The following is a 16,106-nucleotide window of genomic DNA, read 5'->3' on the forward strand; positions in this document are numbered from 1 at the left end:
GGTCCCAGATTTGATTCCGGTCAAGGGCACGTACCTGGGTTGCAGGCTCCTCCCTGGCCTGGCCAGGGCCCTGGTTAGGGCTCGTGCAGGAGGCAACCAATCGACGTGTTTCTCTCACATCGATGTTTCTCTCTGTCTTTCCCTCTCCCTTCCACTCTCCCTAAGAATCAATGGAAAAATACCCTCAGGTGAGGATTAATAACAACAACAACATGTCATCAATAGCTTGGGTGGCCATTCCTAAACTGACCCGCAATGACTGGTCCCTCAGGCAGTTCAGGGCCAGTGCATAGTTTGAGAAGGGGTTGCCATACATCAGGAAACACAGCCCGCGGCTTCGTGCTCACCAATACCCTTGGCGACTGTGAGATCGAAGACCTCATCTGGCCGCCACCCAGGCCCTTGGTTTCCCTTGAAACCTTTGCTCAGAAATAAGGTTAATAAGGTAAGTCAAAACGACTGCCAGTCTGGCCCGGCTGGCGTGGCTCAGTGGTTGAACGTTGACCCATGAACCAGGAGGTCATAGTTCGATTCCTGGTCAGGGCACATGCCCAGGTTGCAGGCTTGATCTCCAGTGTGGGGCGTGCAGGAGGCAGCTGATCCATGATTTTCTCTCATCATTGACTTCTCTCTCCTCTCTCTTTCTCTCTCTCTCTCTCTCTCTCTCTCTCTCTCTCTTTCCCTCTCCCTTCCTCTCTGAAATCAATAAAAACATATTTTTTAAAATGGCTGCCATCTGTACTGAGGAAGACCCTTTGAGGCTAGAGCATTGGTCCGCCTTTCTAGAAAAGTCAGATGCACATGCTCTGGCTTCTGGGACACAATGTGTCATCCAGTTATAGACCCATTCATTAGGATCTCATAAAGCATGGCACACGCTAGGCGTATACTTACAAGCAGTCTAGCACCTGAAGAGCTACTGAGGTAAGCCAGATGAGCCTTCTCAGATTTTTCCACAGAACCAGTACGCATAAAAGATGAAAATGAAAATGGAATCAATAGCAGGGCAGGATAGTCATTGCAAACCAGAAGCTTGGTCCCCGAAGGAAAGTGGCCAGAGGACCCAGCCCTCTGTCTGAGCCCAGAAACCGGCATCTCCTTCCTTGTTCTTCCCCCTTGCCATCCACGCTGACACGGATCTTTGTTTCAAAATGAAGATGATGTGTCATTAAGCGCCCCTGCCAGGCAAGCCTACCAGGCACCGTGGATGTCCCAGACACACAATCAGCAGCTGGAGCAGATGAGCCTCTCTGAGCCTCAGTTTTCTCACCTCTCAAATGGGAGAAGAGTCACACAACCATCCTCCCATGGCAGCTCTGAGGAGTACATGCGTTCATGCGTGTGGAAGCCTTAGAACAGCCCCTGGCACAGAGTGAGCACTCAACAGGTAGAGCTAGTGCTCTTGCTACTCCTGCTGTGGAATCCATTCATCCACTGACTGGTCAACAAGTAGAGCTAGTGCTCTTGCTACTCCTGCTGTGGAATCCATTCATCTACTGGCTGGTCAACAAGTAGAGCTAGTGCTCTTGCTACTCCTGCTGCGGAATCCATTCATCTACTGGCTGGTCAACAGGTAGAGCTAGTGCTCTTGCTACTCCTGCTGTGGAATCCATTCATCTACTGGCTGGTCAACAGGTAGAGCTAGTGCTCTTGCTACTCCTGTTGTGGAATCCATTCATCTACTGGCTGGTCAACAGGTAGAGCTAGTGCTATTGCTATTCCTGCTGTGGAATCCATTCATCTACTGGCTGGTCAACAAGTAGAGCTAGTGCTCTTGCTACTCCTGCTGTGGAATCCATTCATCTACTGGTTGGTCAACAAGTAGAGCTAGTGCTCTTGCTACTCCTGCTGCGGAATCCATTCATCTACTGGCTGGTCAACAGGTAGAGCTAGTGCTCTTGCTACTCCTGTTGTGGAATCCATTCATCTACTGGCTGGTCAACAGGTAGAGCTAGTGCTATTGCTACTCCTGTTGTGGAATCCATTCATCTACTGGCTGGTCAACAGGTAGAGCTAGTGCTATTGCTACTCCTGCTGCGGAATCCATTCATCTACTGGCTGGTCAACAGGTAGAGCTAGTGCTATTGCTATTCCTGCTGTGGAATCCATTCATCTACTGGCTGGTCAACAGGTAGAGCTAGTGCTCTTGCTACTCCTGCTGTGGAATCCAATCATCTACTGGCTGGTCAACAGGTAGAGCTAGTGCTCTTGCTACTCCTGTTGTGGAATCCATTCATCTACTGGCTGGTCAACAGGTAGAGCTAGTGATATTGCTACTCCTGTTGTGGAATCCATTCATCTACTGGCTGCTGCCCACAGAAGGCCAGGAGAACCACTCTCGGGGTGCTGGCCACACCCTTCCTTGGGGTGGTGCTAAGCACCAGAGCACTCACAGGGCAGCAGATGGATTCTCCACATCCAGGCTGTGGCCAAGTCCACGGATGGAAATACTATGGAGCCCTGGAGGTGCCTCAAGACCTAGGACAGTACTAGGTTCTGGGAATTGGTTAATTAAAAAAAAACATGAAATAAGAAAAGGCTGGCCCTGGCTGGTGTGGTTCAGTGGATAGAGCACCAGCCCACAGACTGAAGGGTCCTGGGTTCAATTCCAGCCAAAGGCACGAACCTCAGTTGCAGACTCGATCCCCAGCCCTGGTTGGGGCACATGCAGGAGGCAACCAATTGTGTCTCTCTTACATCGATGTTTCTCTCTCTGTGTCTCTCCCGCTCCCTTCCACTCTCTCTAAAAATCAATGGAAAAACATCTTCAGGGGAGGATTAACCGAGAGAGGGGGAGAGAGAGAGAGAGGGAGATGGCTCAAGTGGAAAGAGTCATGTAAAAGAAACATTTTTTAAGCAAAGGATTTCGATGGAGATCGGATGAAGAAATACACAAGAGGATTCCGTTACACAAGGCAGATCTGATATGAGCGAATCTTGGTTTTAAATTGAGGTACAGAGCTCTTGAGGGGACAGCAAGCTGCCCTTGCCTGGTCAGCACAGACACGGGTGAGATGGGCTGTAGGACTCAGCCGCAGTAGCAGGCATTGTCGATCTCATGGTCCTCCTTCCCCTTCCCTTTCCCCCTCCCTCCTGGATGCTTTAGCCCAGTCTTCCCGAACCCTCTCTGCCCAGCATCACCCTGCCTCACACCTACCCCGTTGTGCTCATTCCCAACACCAGCCCGTTCTTCTCCATGTGTGCTATTATTTCTCATTTCAAACAAAAGCTTAAAGTGCTAGTCTACACAACGCCTCAGTGCCCATTGGAAAAATGGTGGCTCTCTCGGTGAACAAGCAGCCAAAGGCACTCCTCCCAGGGGGCCAAAGAGCCCCAAATCCGAGCACAGAGCTAGGTAAGAGGAGGGAGGGAGGGATTACAGCCTCACTTGTCCATGTGGCCAACTAACCTTCAGCTGTGGCCAACCCGTGCACCTGTCCACAGGGGCCCAGCTAAACCAAACGGAAGCTCATTTCACCATGACGAATGGGACCATTGCCTCCCAACGGCTTGTCTGGGGGCACAGATCCAGGGACAAGGCAGGGTCCCTGGCATCCTCTGTAATTTCCCTTTTGGAGTCAGTGCGAGGTTGCAGAGCAGTTATCTGAAAATCTCGGTCTGTCCATCGCTTGCAACCTATTTCTGTGTTTCCTGAAGTCAGCGGCTCCCAAAGAATTGGCCAAGATCCAAAACCCTCCCTCCCCCTCCCAAAAAAAACCCACAGTACTTAGAGCTGGAAGTAGCCCTTATTTCATGGAGGCAGGAACTGAAGCCAAAGGTCAAGGGGGTGAGAGTGGCGGGAAGGAGTACTGAACTCTCACTGCTGTGCTTCCGCTCTCGCCTTCTCTCAACTTCTCCCTTCACAACTGCCCCAAGGGAAGAGCCAGCAGCATGGAGCATTCAGTCAGCATTTTGAGAAGAGGATGAGGGTGGGCTTTCTGGCTCCCATCAACCATTTCTTCTTACCCCCACCCCACCTTATTTTATTTTATTTTATTTCAGAGAGGAAGGGAGAGGGAGAGAGAGATAGAAACATCCACAATGAGAGAGAATCATGGATGGGCTGCCTCCTGCACGCCCCCTACTGGGGATCGAGCCCACAACCTGGGCATGTGCCCTGAGAATTGAACTGTGACCTCCTGGTTCGTAGGTCGATGCTCAACCACTGAGCCACGCCAGGGACCTTATATGTTTGTCGTGTCTATGGAAAATGACTGGTATGGGAAAAGAGAGAGTAGAAAAAACATTAGGATTAACTTTAACCTTGACAAGGTATATTCTGTGGTCTGTTTTCCCTTTATGGGACGGGTCATGAGAAGGTATGGGCGAAGAGCTATTCATCAATCTTTGCAGGACTTTTCTCTGTCCGGAGGTCTGCTTGCTTCTCCTGGCAGGCGAGTTCCATGTTGGGCAGCACGGAGCAGGCTCCTGACTTAACGTTATTAGACCGTAATTTACCTAGTTCCCATGCCCCTCTCCTCTATTAGAACACTGTGCCAAAGCAGGCCCGAGACAGCCGTCCTGGCTTCCTCTGAGCCCCAGACTCTAATGGAGGGACATGCTGCAGGGGAGAGAGTGAACATTGGCTGGGAGACTGGGGGGGTTTCAAGGTCAGGTTGAGGGGACAGCGGATGGCAGTGTGAACTGACAGCCACAGTTGAGTGAGCTGGTTGCTAAAGCAAGGCCATCCTGTGTGACTGTTCCATTGCGCCCACAGTCAGATGGAAATGTTTTTATAGCTTGTAAAGCTTTGAGCGTTAGCCATCCTTGTCAGTGGGTGGAGTCCGGGGGAGGGGGAGAGAAAATATTTATAAAGCTACAATAGGGCTTGGTCAAAAATAGAGCTTAGACCAGTGGTTCTCAACCTTCCTAATGCCGCGACCCTTTAATACAGTTCCTCATGTTGTGGTGACCCCCAACCATAAAATTATTTTCGTTGCTACTTCATCACTGTAATGTTGCTACTGTTAGGAATCGTCATGGAAATATCTGATATGCAGGATGGTCTTAGGCGACCCCTGTGAAAGGGTCGTTTGACCCCCAAAGGGGTCGTGACCCACAAGTTGAGAACCGCTGGCTTAGACAAAGGGGAAGGCTTAGAATAAACCACGTGGCTCTGGGCTGGAGCTGGAGATATCAGCATAAGCCCATATTTATCTTAATATAGATACTGATGGATGAATAGAAAGACAATTTTGCTGATAACAGGCACCTCTGATATGATGTCAGGAGAAGGGGCATCAAAACCTATAACCCCAGTCTCATCATAAGAAAAGCATCAGAAAACCCTAACCGAGAGGTTCACTACAATATGCCTGAGCAGTACTCAAAACTGCCGAGGCCCTCACCCAGCTGGTGTGGCTTAGTGGTTGAGCATTGACCTATGAACCAGGAAGTCATGGTTGGATTCCCAGTTGCAGGCTTGATCCCAAATAAGGAGCGCGCAGGTGGCAGCCAATTGATGATTCTCTCTCATCACTGATGTTCCTACCGCTCTCTCCCTCTCCCTTCTTCTCTGAAATCAATAAAAATCTAGACATTTTAAAAAGCTGTCAAGGTCCTTAAAAACAAGGAAACCCGGAGTAAGTGTCACAGCTCAGAGGAACCTAAGGACGCATGACAACTGATGAACATTGAATGGGTATGGAGTTTAATAACAATGGAATGATGTTGGTTTCTTAGTTGCAACAAATGTATCACAGGCATAGATGATGCTAACAAGAGGAGACACCGGGTGTGGGGGATACAGGAACTCTTGTGTCGTTGCAAATTTCCTGTAAACCAAAAACTATTATAAAAGACCAGGTTGATTTAAAAATGTAAAAGAAAGTCAATGACTACGTACATAGAGAAAGGTCAAGATTTTCTCTGTGCTACATATGCAAGTCCATGTCAAATACAATGGGAATGTTCTTGCCTAAAATGAAAAGAAAGCGAAACAAAGCTTTTTTTTCCAGGGAGGAGCCAGGGCAGAAGGTGTGGACGCTCATGAAGTTCAGGTAGCCAAGCCCCTTGTGGTTTTATTTATTTACTTATAATTTTTTGTTAATTCTCACCCGAGGATATTTTTTCCATTGATTTTGTTAAGGGAAAGTGGGAGAGAGAGAGGGAAAGGCAGGGAGACACATCCATGTGAGAGAAACCCATCGATTGGTGGCCTCCTGCGCGAGCCCAGACCAGGGCCCGGGCCGGGGAGGAGTCTGCAACCGAGGTACGTGCCCTTGACCGGAATCAAACCTGGGATCCTTTGGTCTGCAGGCCGACGCTCTAACCACTGAGCAACCAGCTAGGGCACCCTTTGTGATTTGAATGCCCCTAGTATTTCTGGCAGCTAGAATTCAATCATTTAGTCCTTAACTAGGACGTAGGTACAGGCTTTAACTGAAGGTTTAGTTGCTTTGGTTGTCACATAGCTTATAGTCAATGATCAGGCAGGTGTATTAATTAGTCCTGTTCTGCAGGCCTGCCTGTGAAGCGAGTTCCAGGAGCAATGTTTCAAAGTACACTTTACCTGAGATCAGCGAAAAATATCGCTAGTTGGCTACAAAACAGTGATAGCTCAAACCATGGCAATAGCCACAAAATATCTAGTTTCTGCTTTTTGCTTTAAAGATGACGTCATTGACGCACACTTATCGCATATCTTGCAGAATCTTGGGTCTTCCACCCAGCACCCTTGTTCTCACAATAGAGTTTTGTGTTGCTGATGTACTGTTTCTTTGTCAAGTAGGAGGAGCTAACTCCAGGGCCACGAGGAGTCTGATACAGAAAAGCATTATTTAGGACCAAAGAAACACAGACTTCTCTCTCAGTTCCCTGGAACTCCCGCTCCTACTCCCTAGCTTCCTAAAAAAAAACCCTACTTTTGCTTTTTGAGAGAGAAGAATGAGAGATCTCCCTCCCCCGTCCAAATCAAATCCACCTTTCTGTTCTCCAAGCACCCACGTCTCAATGTTTGGGCCTACTAGCGTATCAGGTCCACCTACCTGAGTTTTGGAAGGTGATTCCTTGCATGGCCTACAGTGAGGGCTCCGTGAAACTTCATTGTTGAATGAGGGTGATAGAAATAGAGCTGCCAAAGGAGCTAGAAGAAGAGTGACCCGAGGAAGGGGCGAATCAGGACTGAACAGTATGGCAGAGATTAGGGGGAAGAAGCTGGTTTTCCCAGCATGCAACTCTCAACACCTCACCGCCTCCCCTCCCCCCACTCTCCCCTCCCTTTACAAAAGTTCTTCAGAGGACTTTCCATTGCCTGCAGGATTAAAGTCTAATTTTTTATTTTTATTCTTTAAATATATCTTTATTGATTTCAGAGAGGAAGGGAGAGGGAAAGAGAGACAGAAATATCAATGATGAGAGAGACTCATTGACTGGCTGCCTCTTGTACGCCCCCTACTGGGGATCGAGCCCACAACTTGGGCATGTACTCTTAACCAGACCTGGGACCCTTCAGTCCGCAGGCTGATGCTCTATGCACTGAGCCAAACCAGCTAGGGCAAAGTCTAACTTTAAAATATATATATATTATTGATTTCAGAGAGGAAGGGAGAGGGAGAGGGAGACAGAAACATCAATGATGAGAGAGACTCATTGATCGGCTGCCTCCTGTACACCCCACACTGGGGATCGAGCCCTCAACCCAGGCATGTGCCCTGACCAGGAATGGAACCTTGACCTCCTGGTTCATAGGTAGATGCTCAACCACTGAGCCATGCTGGCCGGGCGAGTCTTTCTTAGGATTACAAACAAGATACTTTCTGATGAGCTTTGTCGCCCTTTCCAGCTCTTAAAACACCAAGTACTCCTTCTGACCCAACAGTCCTGTCTTTATTTTTTATTTTATTTTTTTAAATACATCTTATTGATTTTTTACAGAGAGGAAGGGAGAGAGATAGAGAGTTAGAAACATCGATGATGAGAGAGAAACATCGATCAGCTGCCTCCTGCACACCCCCTACTGGGGATGTGCCCACAACCCAGGTACATGCCCTTGACCAGAATCGAACCTGGGACCTTTCAGTCCGCAGGCCGATGCTCTATCCACTGAGCCAAACCGGTTTCGGCAACAGTCCTGTCTTTAAAAGCCACTTGATTTCCCCCTCCAAGTCCCGCTCACACACACCTGAGCACACTCACATTGCCCGCATCTCACCCCTCTACCCAAACATGCCTGCCTTCTGCGAGCCCTCCAGGACCCAGTTTGGACTTTATCCACTCGGGGGTGCCGGGTCTGAACCAGCCCCACTCCGAGCTTGGTTGGGTTCTGCGCTCCCAAAGGTCCAAGCCACCCTTTGTGTCCCTCTTTTGTTGTTACTACTCACCAAAGGATATTTTTCCATTGATTTTTAGAGAGTGGAAGAGAGAGGGAGAGAGAAACATCGATGTGAGAGAAACACACCAATTGGTTGCTTCCTGCACGCATCCCAACCAGGGCCTGGGCCGGGGAGGAGCCTGCAACCAAGGTACGTGCCCTTGACCAGAATCGAACCCGGGACCCTTTGATCCACAGACCAACGCTCTATCCACTGAGACAAACCGGCCAGGGCTCTGTCCCTCTTTCAAAACTCTTATCTTTCATTAAGTGACGACCAGGTGTCCCACTCAGGCCTGGGTGCTCCCTAGGGCAGGCACTTCATCATTTTATCCCTGTGCTCCCAGCCCAGTGGCTGTAGGAGAGAAGCTCGGACAGGTTTTTGGGATAGAGGGAGGGAGGGATAGAGGGAGGAGGAAGGAGGTGGGAGAAGACAGGAAGCACCGCACAGCCACAGATGACCCTTAGAGTAGCGCTAACGTCTATGGTCCAGCGCTTTCCTTTATTAACTCATTTACCTCTCCCAGGAGCCCTGTGATGTAGGGACTGGGGGGAGTCCCATTTTTCCTGGGAGGAAACCAAACCACCTTCCAACAACAAAAGGACCGCAGGGCCCTGACCGGTTTGGCTCAGTGGATAGAGCGTCGGCCTGCGGACTGGAGGGTCCCAGGTTCGATTCTGGTCAAGGGCATGTACCTTGGTTGCAGGCACATCCCCAGTAGGGGGTGTGCAGGAGGCAGCTGATCGATGTTTCTCTCTCATCGATGTTTCTAACTCTCTATCCCTCTCCCTTCCTCTCTGTAAAAAAATCAATAAAATATATTTTTTAAAAAAGGACTGCAGGGACCTATCCCAAGTCACTTAATTTGGCAAAGAGAAGGTGACTGGTGACATTCAAGCGAGTAGTTTTGTTTGTTTGTTTGTTGTTAATTCTCACCCAAGGATATTTTCCCATTGATTTTTAGGGAGAGTGGAAGAGAGAGGGAAAGACAGACAGAAATATCAACATGAGAGAAACACACCGATTGGGCCTGGGCCAGAGAGGAGCCTGCAACCCAGATACATGCCCTTGATCAAAATCGAACTCGGGTCCTTTCAGTCCACAGGCTGATACTCTATCCACTGAGCCTAACCAGCTAGAGCAAAGGAGTGGTGTTGACAGTGGGTAGAACCAAAAGCTAGGTCACAAGGGGTAGTGGGGGAGGAGATCAGCCATGCTCACCGCCCACTCAGCACCAACCCCAAGAGGAGGGCTTCACGTTCCTGAATGAGCGCACTGAGTACCATTATCTCGGCTCCAACCACCACCCTAAGCATGGACCCCGGGGTGGGAGATCCAATCTTTTCCCAACCTTTCCTCGCAATATTCCTGGACCTCGGCCCTGCGCCTCAGTTGGCATGACTGCGCTTTGCTCCTTGGCAATGCCCTGAGCCGCTCCCCACTCCCCAACGTTCTCCATGCCTCCTGCGGAAGTCTCCGCGGGGCCCACTGCACCCCCTTCGCCCCCCTGTGTAAGTCATGGCAGCTTGCGTTCTGTGATCTGGGGAACATCTGGAGCACAGCTGGTACATCTCACCTGGCGCCCACGTTGCCCGCACACGTGAGCTCTCTCGGTGCCAGGCACCCACGGAGGCTGCACCCGCTGACATCTCACATTGGTCTTGGTCAAGCATGTCAAACTCGCGGCTCACAGGCCGCATACGGCCCACAATGAATATTGTTGCGGCCCAGCCAATATAACGGTATGTATTAAATGTTTTAATAAAAATTCCGTCACTTAATTTTTACAATATCCTGTTATACATCATCTGTAATAATAAAAGTATAATATGCTAATTAGACCGGACAGCCAAACGACCTTCCGGATGTTATTCCGGACATCATTCTGGACGTCCTTCTGGACGAAGCCACGGCGATGGGGGTGAGGCAGAGGTGATTAGGGGCAATCAGGCAGGCAGGCAGGCCAGTGGTTAGGAGCCAACGGTCCCAGATTGCGAGAGGGTGCAGGCCAGGGTGAGGGATACCCCCACTGCACGAATTTCATGCACAGAGCCTCTAGTTATAACAAACTACAACGTTTGCTAATGACTGATGACTATCATCATGTTGCATTCATTTCCCTTATACACCTTACATGCAGGCGCACCATTTCTCTCCACTAATACCAGCAGCGGATATTTTAGCAGCCGATGGCCACGTCATTCGTCTTGGGCTGACTTGTTTGGTGTGTACAACAGGAAATATTTTGCTTTCGGAGAACAAAAAAATAGGTTCATTTGCATTACGCTTATTAATTTGTGTAGTTATTCAGTGTCTGGTAAGTTAATGTTCAAAAAAATATAAGTTTTTATTAAAATATTCCATTATTTTATGTTCACGATGACTCATTTATTTCAGCCCTTTGGATTCAGCATGTCTCTATCAAAATAAACCTACGTGTCTATGAAAATGGAAGCTTTTGTTTTTTGGCGGCCCACAGAAACTTCCACCTTGTTTATTTGGCCCGTGTTAGCCTTTGAGTTTGACACGCTTGGTCTTGGTGGTTATTAGAATCTCCGCTTTTAGAGGAGGAAGCGGGCTTGCAAAGGTTCAGTAGTTCGCCCACGTTGAACCGAAAGCTCTGCTGAATGTGTCACACCCTGCCCTGGGTTATAGCTCAGTGGGTCCATCTTACATTTCCTACCAGACCATGAACCTTCTGAGCCCAGGGGCAGTTTTATTCTTCCAGCCCGTCAGTAAACGCTGGTCAATAAATGCTGGTGACAATGAAAGGGAGACGAGGAATAGGATGTTGGTAGAGAATTAAGGGAAGTTTTCCATATGTAAATGTTTCCTGATTACAATATTATTATCTAGTTCTAAATATTCAAACTCAGGAACATGGAAGATGAAAACCATCCAAATCCCACTGTTCGAAGGTAACCATTACTGCCTTGGCCGGTGTGGCTCAGGTGGTTGGGCATCGCCCCCTGCACCAAAAGGTTGCTGGTTCCATTCCTGGTCAGGGCACATGCCCGGGTTATGGGGTCGATCCCTGGTAGGAGGCATGCAGGAGTGAGCCGATTGATGTGTCTCTTTCGATGTTTTAAATATATTTTTATTGTCTTTAGAGAGAAAAGGAGAGGGAGAGAGAGATAGAAACATCAATAAAGAGAGAATCATTGATTGGCTGCCTCCTGCACACCCCCTACTGGGGATCGAGCCCCAACCCGGGCATGTGCCCTTGACCGGACTCGAACCCGGGACCCTTCAGTCCACAAGCCGACACTCTATCCACTGAGCCAAACCAGCCAGGGCCAAAATGGTGCTTTTAGAGTTGGAGAAAACCATGTTTGTTTCTTCCTCTCTGCACCCGCACCCCAAGGAACTTTAGAACAGTGGTTCTCAACCTTCCTAAGGCCTCGACCCTTTAATACAGTTCCTCATGTTGTGGTGACCCCCAACCATAACATTATTTTCGTTGCTACTTCATAACTGTAATTTTGCTACTGTTATGAATTGTAATGTAAATATCTGATATGCAGGATGTATTTTCATTGTTACAAATTGAACATAATTAAAGCATAGTGATTAATCACAAGAACAATATGTAATTATATATGTGTTTTCCGATGATCTTAGGCGACCCCTGTGAAAGGGTCGTTCGACCCCCAAAAGGCTCGCGACCCACAGGTTGAGAACCGCTGCTTTAGAACCTCCTTCAGGGTCATAAATTACTTCCTGAAGATCCAGCCAAGGGCAAAGGCGTCAGTAACCATCCTGCCAGCAGGTGGCGCTCCCCGCCCAGGATTTCGGACTTTCTGAATAGGCAGCCGGGTCATTGTGTGATAACGTACAGGATTAAATGAGCATAAAATTTTAACTTGCTGTAAAAGTTCATAAAATCTACACAGGCATAAAAGCTCTATTCCTGGCTTGGGGCAGTTTCATTTAAGGTAACCCACGTTTCCAAATAAAAACAATTTTAATCATAATTTGCCCCATAGGTCTTAAAGAGTTTAAGATTTAAGAAAAGCAAACACCGTGAAACAATAAGCTTTTGCTCCCTCACTTGGGAACAGATCCTTTTAACTAAGAAAGGAGCTAGAGAAGGGTCAGTTTCATAAAATTATAGATGATCTGAAATAAAGCTCAGACTCCCCAGTGTAGATTCTATATCCACTTACCAAGTTACATTTTGAGAAAACCAAACCAAACCAAACCGAACCAAACCAAACCAAACCGAACCAAACCAAACCAGTTTACACGAGAAAGGTAGCCAGGTGGGAAATGCTCAAGTAGCCGGGCCTGCACGGCATTTCCCTGGTGAGACTCAGTCTATCTATCAGCTACAATGTGCAAAGAGACGGCTTTACTTTGGGTGACTCAGTTTCCCTTCCGGCTTTGAGCTTCCCTCTTACCTGACTCTCCGGAAGCTTCACTCAGACCTCCAGTGGACTGAGACCCTGGCCTCCCAAGGCCGGGGCACAGTTTCTGGGTTTGACGTGGTGACGGGCCAGGGCGGTGTGTGCGCGCGCATGCATGCACAATCCACTTCTTAATCTTTTCCCACATAAACTTGGCAGGTCCCCTCTTTGCTCAGAACCAAGAGGCCCCCGCAGCCCTCGTCTCTTCTCTCTCCACAAGGGGTGAGGAGGAGCAGCCTTCTTCTCCCTCGCCCTTCCTGGAGGCCCAGGTGTCCTTGAGTAGCTTTACCTCCACACCCTGCCCCATGTTAGGCCTTTAGAAGACAAAACCCAAGGAACCTGCCCCGCCCCTGTCCCCCCAGGCAGCGTGCGCAGAGCTGGAGGTCAGTTTGAAAGGGAGCAAAGGAAAAGGGAGAGAGAGGTGACCTCGCAGATTACCCTGCCTCCCAGGGTCGACTCAGCACCCAGCGCCATAAATACCAGGGGAGTCTAGGCAGCGTTTTGCAAAGGTTTGTCTTTGCCTCATTGGCACGGGGATCAGCTGGTTCTCATTTAAAAGGCAGCTGTCAGGACTCAAGCATAGAGAGCCAGGAGCTCAGGGCAGGGCCAGGGAAACCAATGGAGTCTGAGAGCCACACAGCAAAGCTCGAGTTCTCACATCGCCAGCCTATGGGCAGTCCCTGTGAGCTTTAAAATCCCGAAACCCAGGCTACATACACCCCAGACCAGTGGTCGGCAAACTGCGGCTCGCGAGCCACATGTGGCTCTTTGGCCCCTTGAGTGTGGCTCTTCCTAAGCCTTAGGAGCACCCTAATTAAGTTAATAACAATGTACCTACCTATTGTTAAGTTTAAAAAATGTGGCTCTCCAAAGAAATTTCAGTCGTTGTACTGTTGATATTTGGCTCTGTTGGCTAATGAGTTTGCCTAGCTTGGGCGCAGACACACCGACACAAAAGCAATCCACGTGGCTGAGCGCGCCAACCTCGTCTCAGGACGGGTTATATAGGGGGGGGTTGGAGTAAGGGGAGGAGAAAGAACTGTGCTCTGCCGCCTGGGTGTGGCTAGCAGAGTAGGACGTAGCCCCTACCCTGGGGCAACCTAGCCCTCGCCCTTTCATTCCCCCCTTTGTCTTGGAACTTCCGGCTCAATCATGAGACGGACTGATTCCACCATTGCTAGAGGCCCGTACTGGGCATATTTTAATAAATGGTCTGGTGGAGGGGAAAGAAATCATTTTAGCTTTAATAATTTTTATTGAAATAGGATTTTTCTTCTTAAAATTTCTTCATGGCTATCAAAAAGCCAAATCAAGATTAATTTATCTACTGTCCTGATGTTTGCATAAATACAACAAGAATGGTAATTGACTACCTTTGCTGGAATCTCATGGTTGAATTTTAATGTGCCCCGTAGGGCCAGGAAGCCACGCCACCCAGCTGCCATCAGGCCCGCCTGCAGTATCTGCTGAGTTAGGTGAATCCCTCACCTATAGCAACTCCACCTGAGCCCACGCTCCAGGTTTTAAGGCCCATCTCAGTAGCCCTCCTACTTGTTGCGGCCCAGAGTGTGTGGGGGTTCCGCAGGAATGCAGAGGCATCCCTACTGCTCCCCTTCTACTCTTACCAACCGCCAGTGATGGTAGGGCATCGGCCTGACACTCCAGCGCCAGCCATCTTCAGGGCTTCCAAGCAGGGTACCAGGCTTTCTTCGTGGCATTTTTACTGGCTTCAAGTCTTTAGAGCTCAGACAGGCTCTTTAAAACATGATACTCCAGTCAAAGTTTTCCGTTAATAAAACCACTATTAGGAATCGGTCTTATTGAATCTATGCAAAGAAATGTATTGCCATGTTAGCATTGCCAAATTTTGGAGGAATTATATAAGAAGAAAGACATACTGATCTACTCTAAGATTTTCTGACTTTCCTTGCCAATTCCTTTTAATTGTTGGCATTAAATTCTTTTTTTATGCATAACCATGCCTCAGATCTTCTATTCTAAACAGGCTTTTTTCAGACTACCCCTGACATGGGCATGGTCACAAAGGCCTGCAAGCAGTACACAGGCTGCCAACTGTTAGCTGTCTTTCAACAGAGACCAAAACCTGATGGGCACTGTTCCCTGCCCAGGTGGGCACCTGCCCTCTTGGCAGCTAGGCACTCTTTACTTTTTGGGGTCACTCCACATAGTACCTTTCTAGGACAGTTAATATACATTCAAACCTGCAAGAGAATTAAAGGTCAATATAATACATCAATACAATGAAACATAATATAGGCATCATGGCCGCTTTAGGCAGCTATATCTTCTGCTACTAAATATGTGATATTAAAGTCTATTTTTGATTTTTCTATAAATTGTCCCTGTCTCTTTGGAGCCATGTCTATGAAGATGCAGGCATCATCTAAGTCGCGAGCAATGTTACCAGCATCAGGCAGATAGCAGGTTGCGTTGATCTCGATTGATACTTCATTTTGGTGATGAAGTCTTTCCGGATCATGGATGGGTCCGCTGACCGGACGTGGGTGTGATGGACCCAGGTCGCACGTGCAGGGCTGCCAGGGCCTCGTCTATGGCAGACAGGTAGTCAGGCAGCAGGTCCAGGAGACAGGTGGCCAGAAACACACTCCCGGCAAAGCAGCTCACCAGGCTCAGGACTTTCTGGCGGAAGGCTGAGGCTTCGGGGCTGGCTCCCGGTCGGCGTAGCACACAGATGGGCACCAGACTGCAGATGAGCGTGAGCACCAGCAGGAGCACCAGGGTCCCCAACTTCACCTCTAGGCCCACAGGCAGTGGGGAAGCCGAGGCTACTGCCTCTGGGTGCCACACCAGGAGCTCTGGTTTTCCCCAGGGCTCCATGGTGGCCGGCTGCTCCAGTGATTCTCAGACCTTGAGAGGGTCTCACTCCATGGCCCCCACCAGGTTCCATGGTTTGTTTCAAGGGAGTGCGCTAGGAGGGGGTATCAGCCCCTCCTTTGCTAGCAGCAGACAGGTACCAAATCCTTTCAGTACATTAGACCAGCTTCATTTCTGCCTATCTTTACAGATTTCAAGGCCCATTGTCTCAGTACTGGCCTGTATTATCTAATTCAGCACAGGCAGGGGGAAGGGCCCATTAAATCTTTGCCTTGAGGAACTGTGAGCTCCATTTTTAAATGTTCCAATTAGAAATACTTTTTAAATTTATTCTAGAATTCCAAAATCCCAACCCAGCACAGAATATCACATAGCAAATCAAAGTTCCCAGCAAACAAACAGATAGAGATGTTTACTAGTTAGGCGGGCGGATTCCACCTCTGGCAGAGAGCAAGCGCCCTTGGGGAAAGATCCCAGCGGCCGCTCAGGGTGCTTTGCTATCGGTCAGAGCACTCAGCCTTAAGAAGTCAAG

General features: G+C 48.8%; 1 pseudogene; it reads right to left on the reverse strand.

The window, feature by feature from the left end:
- The window catches only part of LOC106697136, a 20,606-nt pseudogene extending 4,732 nt beyond the window's left edge, over positions 1–15,874 (reverse strand).
- Between the last annotated feature and the right edge of the window lie 232 nt (positions 15,875–16,106).

The sequence above is a fragment of the Myotis lucifugus genome, unplaced genomic scaffold (genome assembly GCF_000147115.1).
Source record: "Myotis lucifugus unplaced genomic scaffold, Myoluc2.0 scaffold_49, whole genome shotgun sequence".
Taxonomy (NCBI): domain Eukaryota; kingdom Metazoa; phylum Chordata; class Mammalia; order Chiroptera; family Vespertilionidae; genus Myotis; species Myotis lucifugus.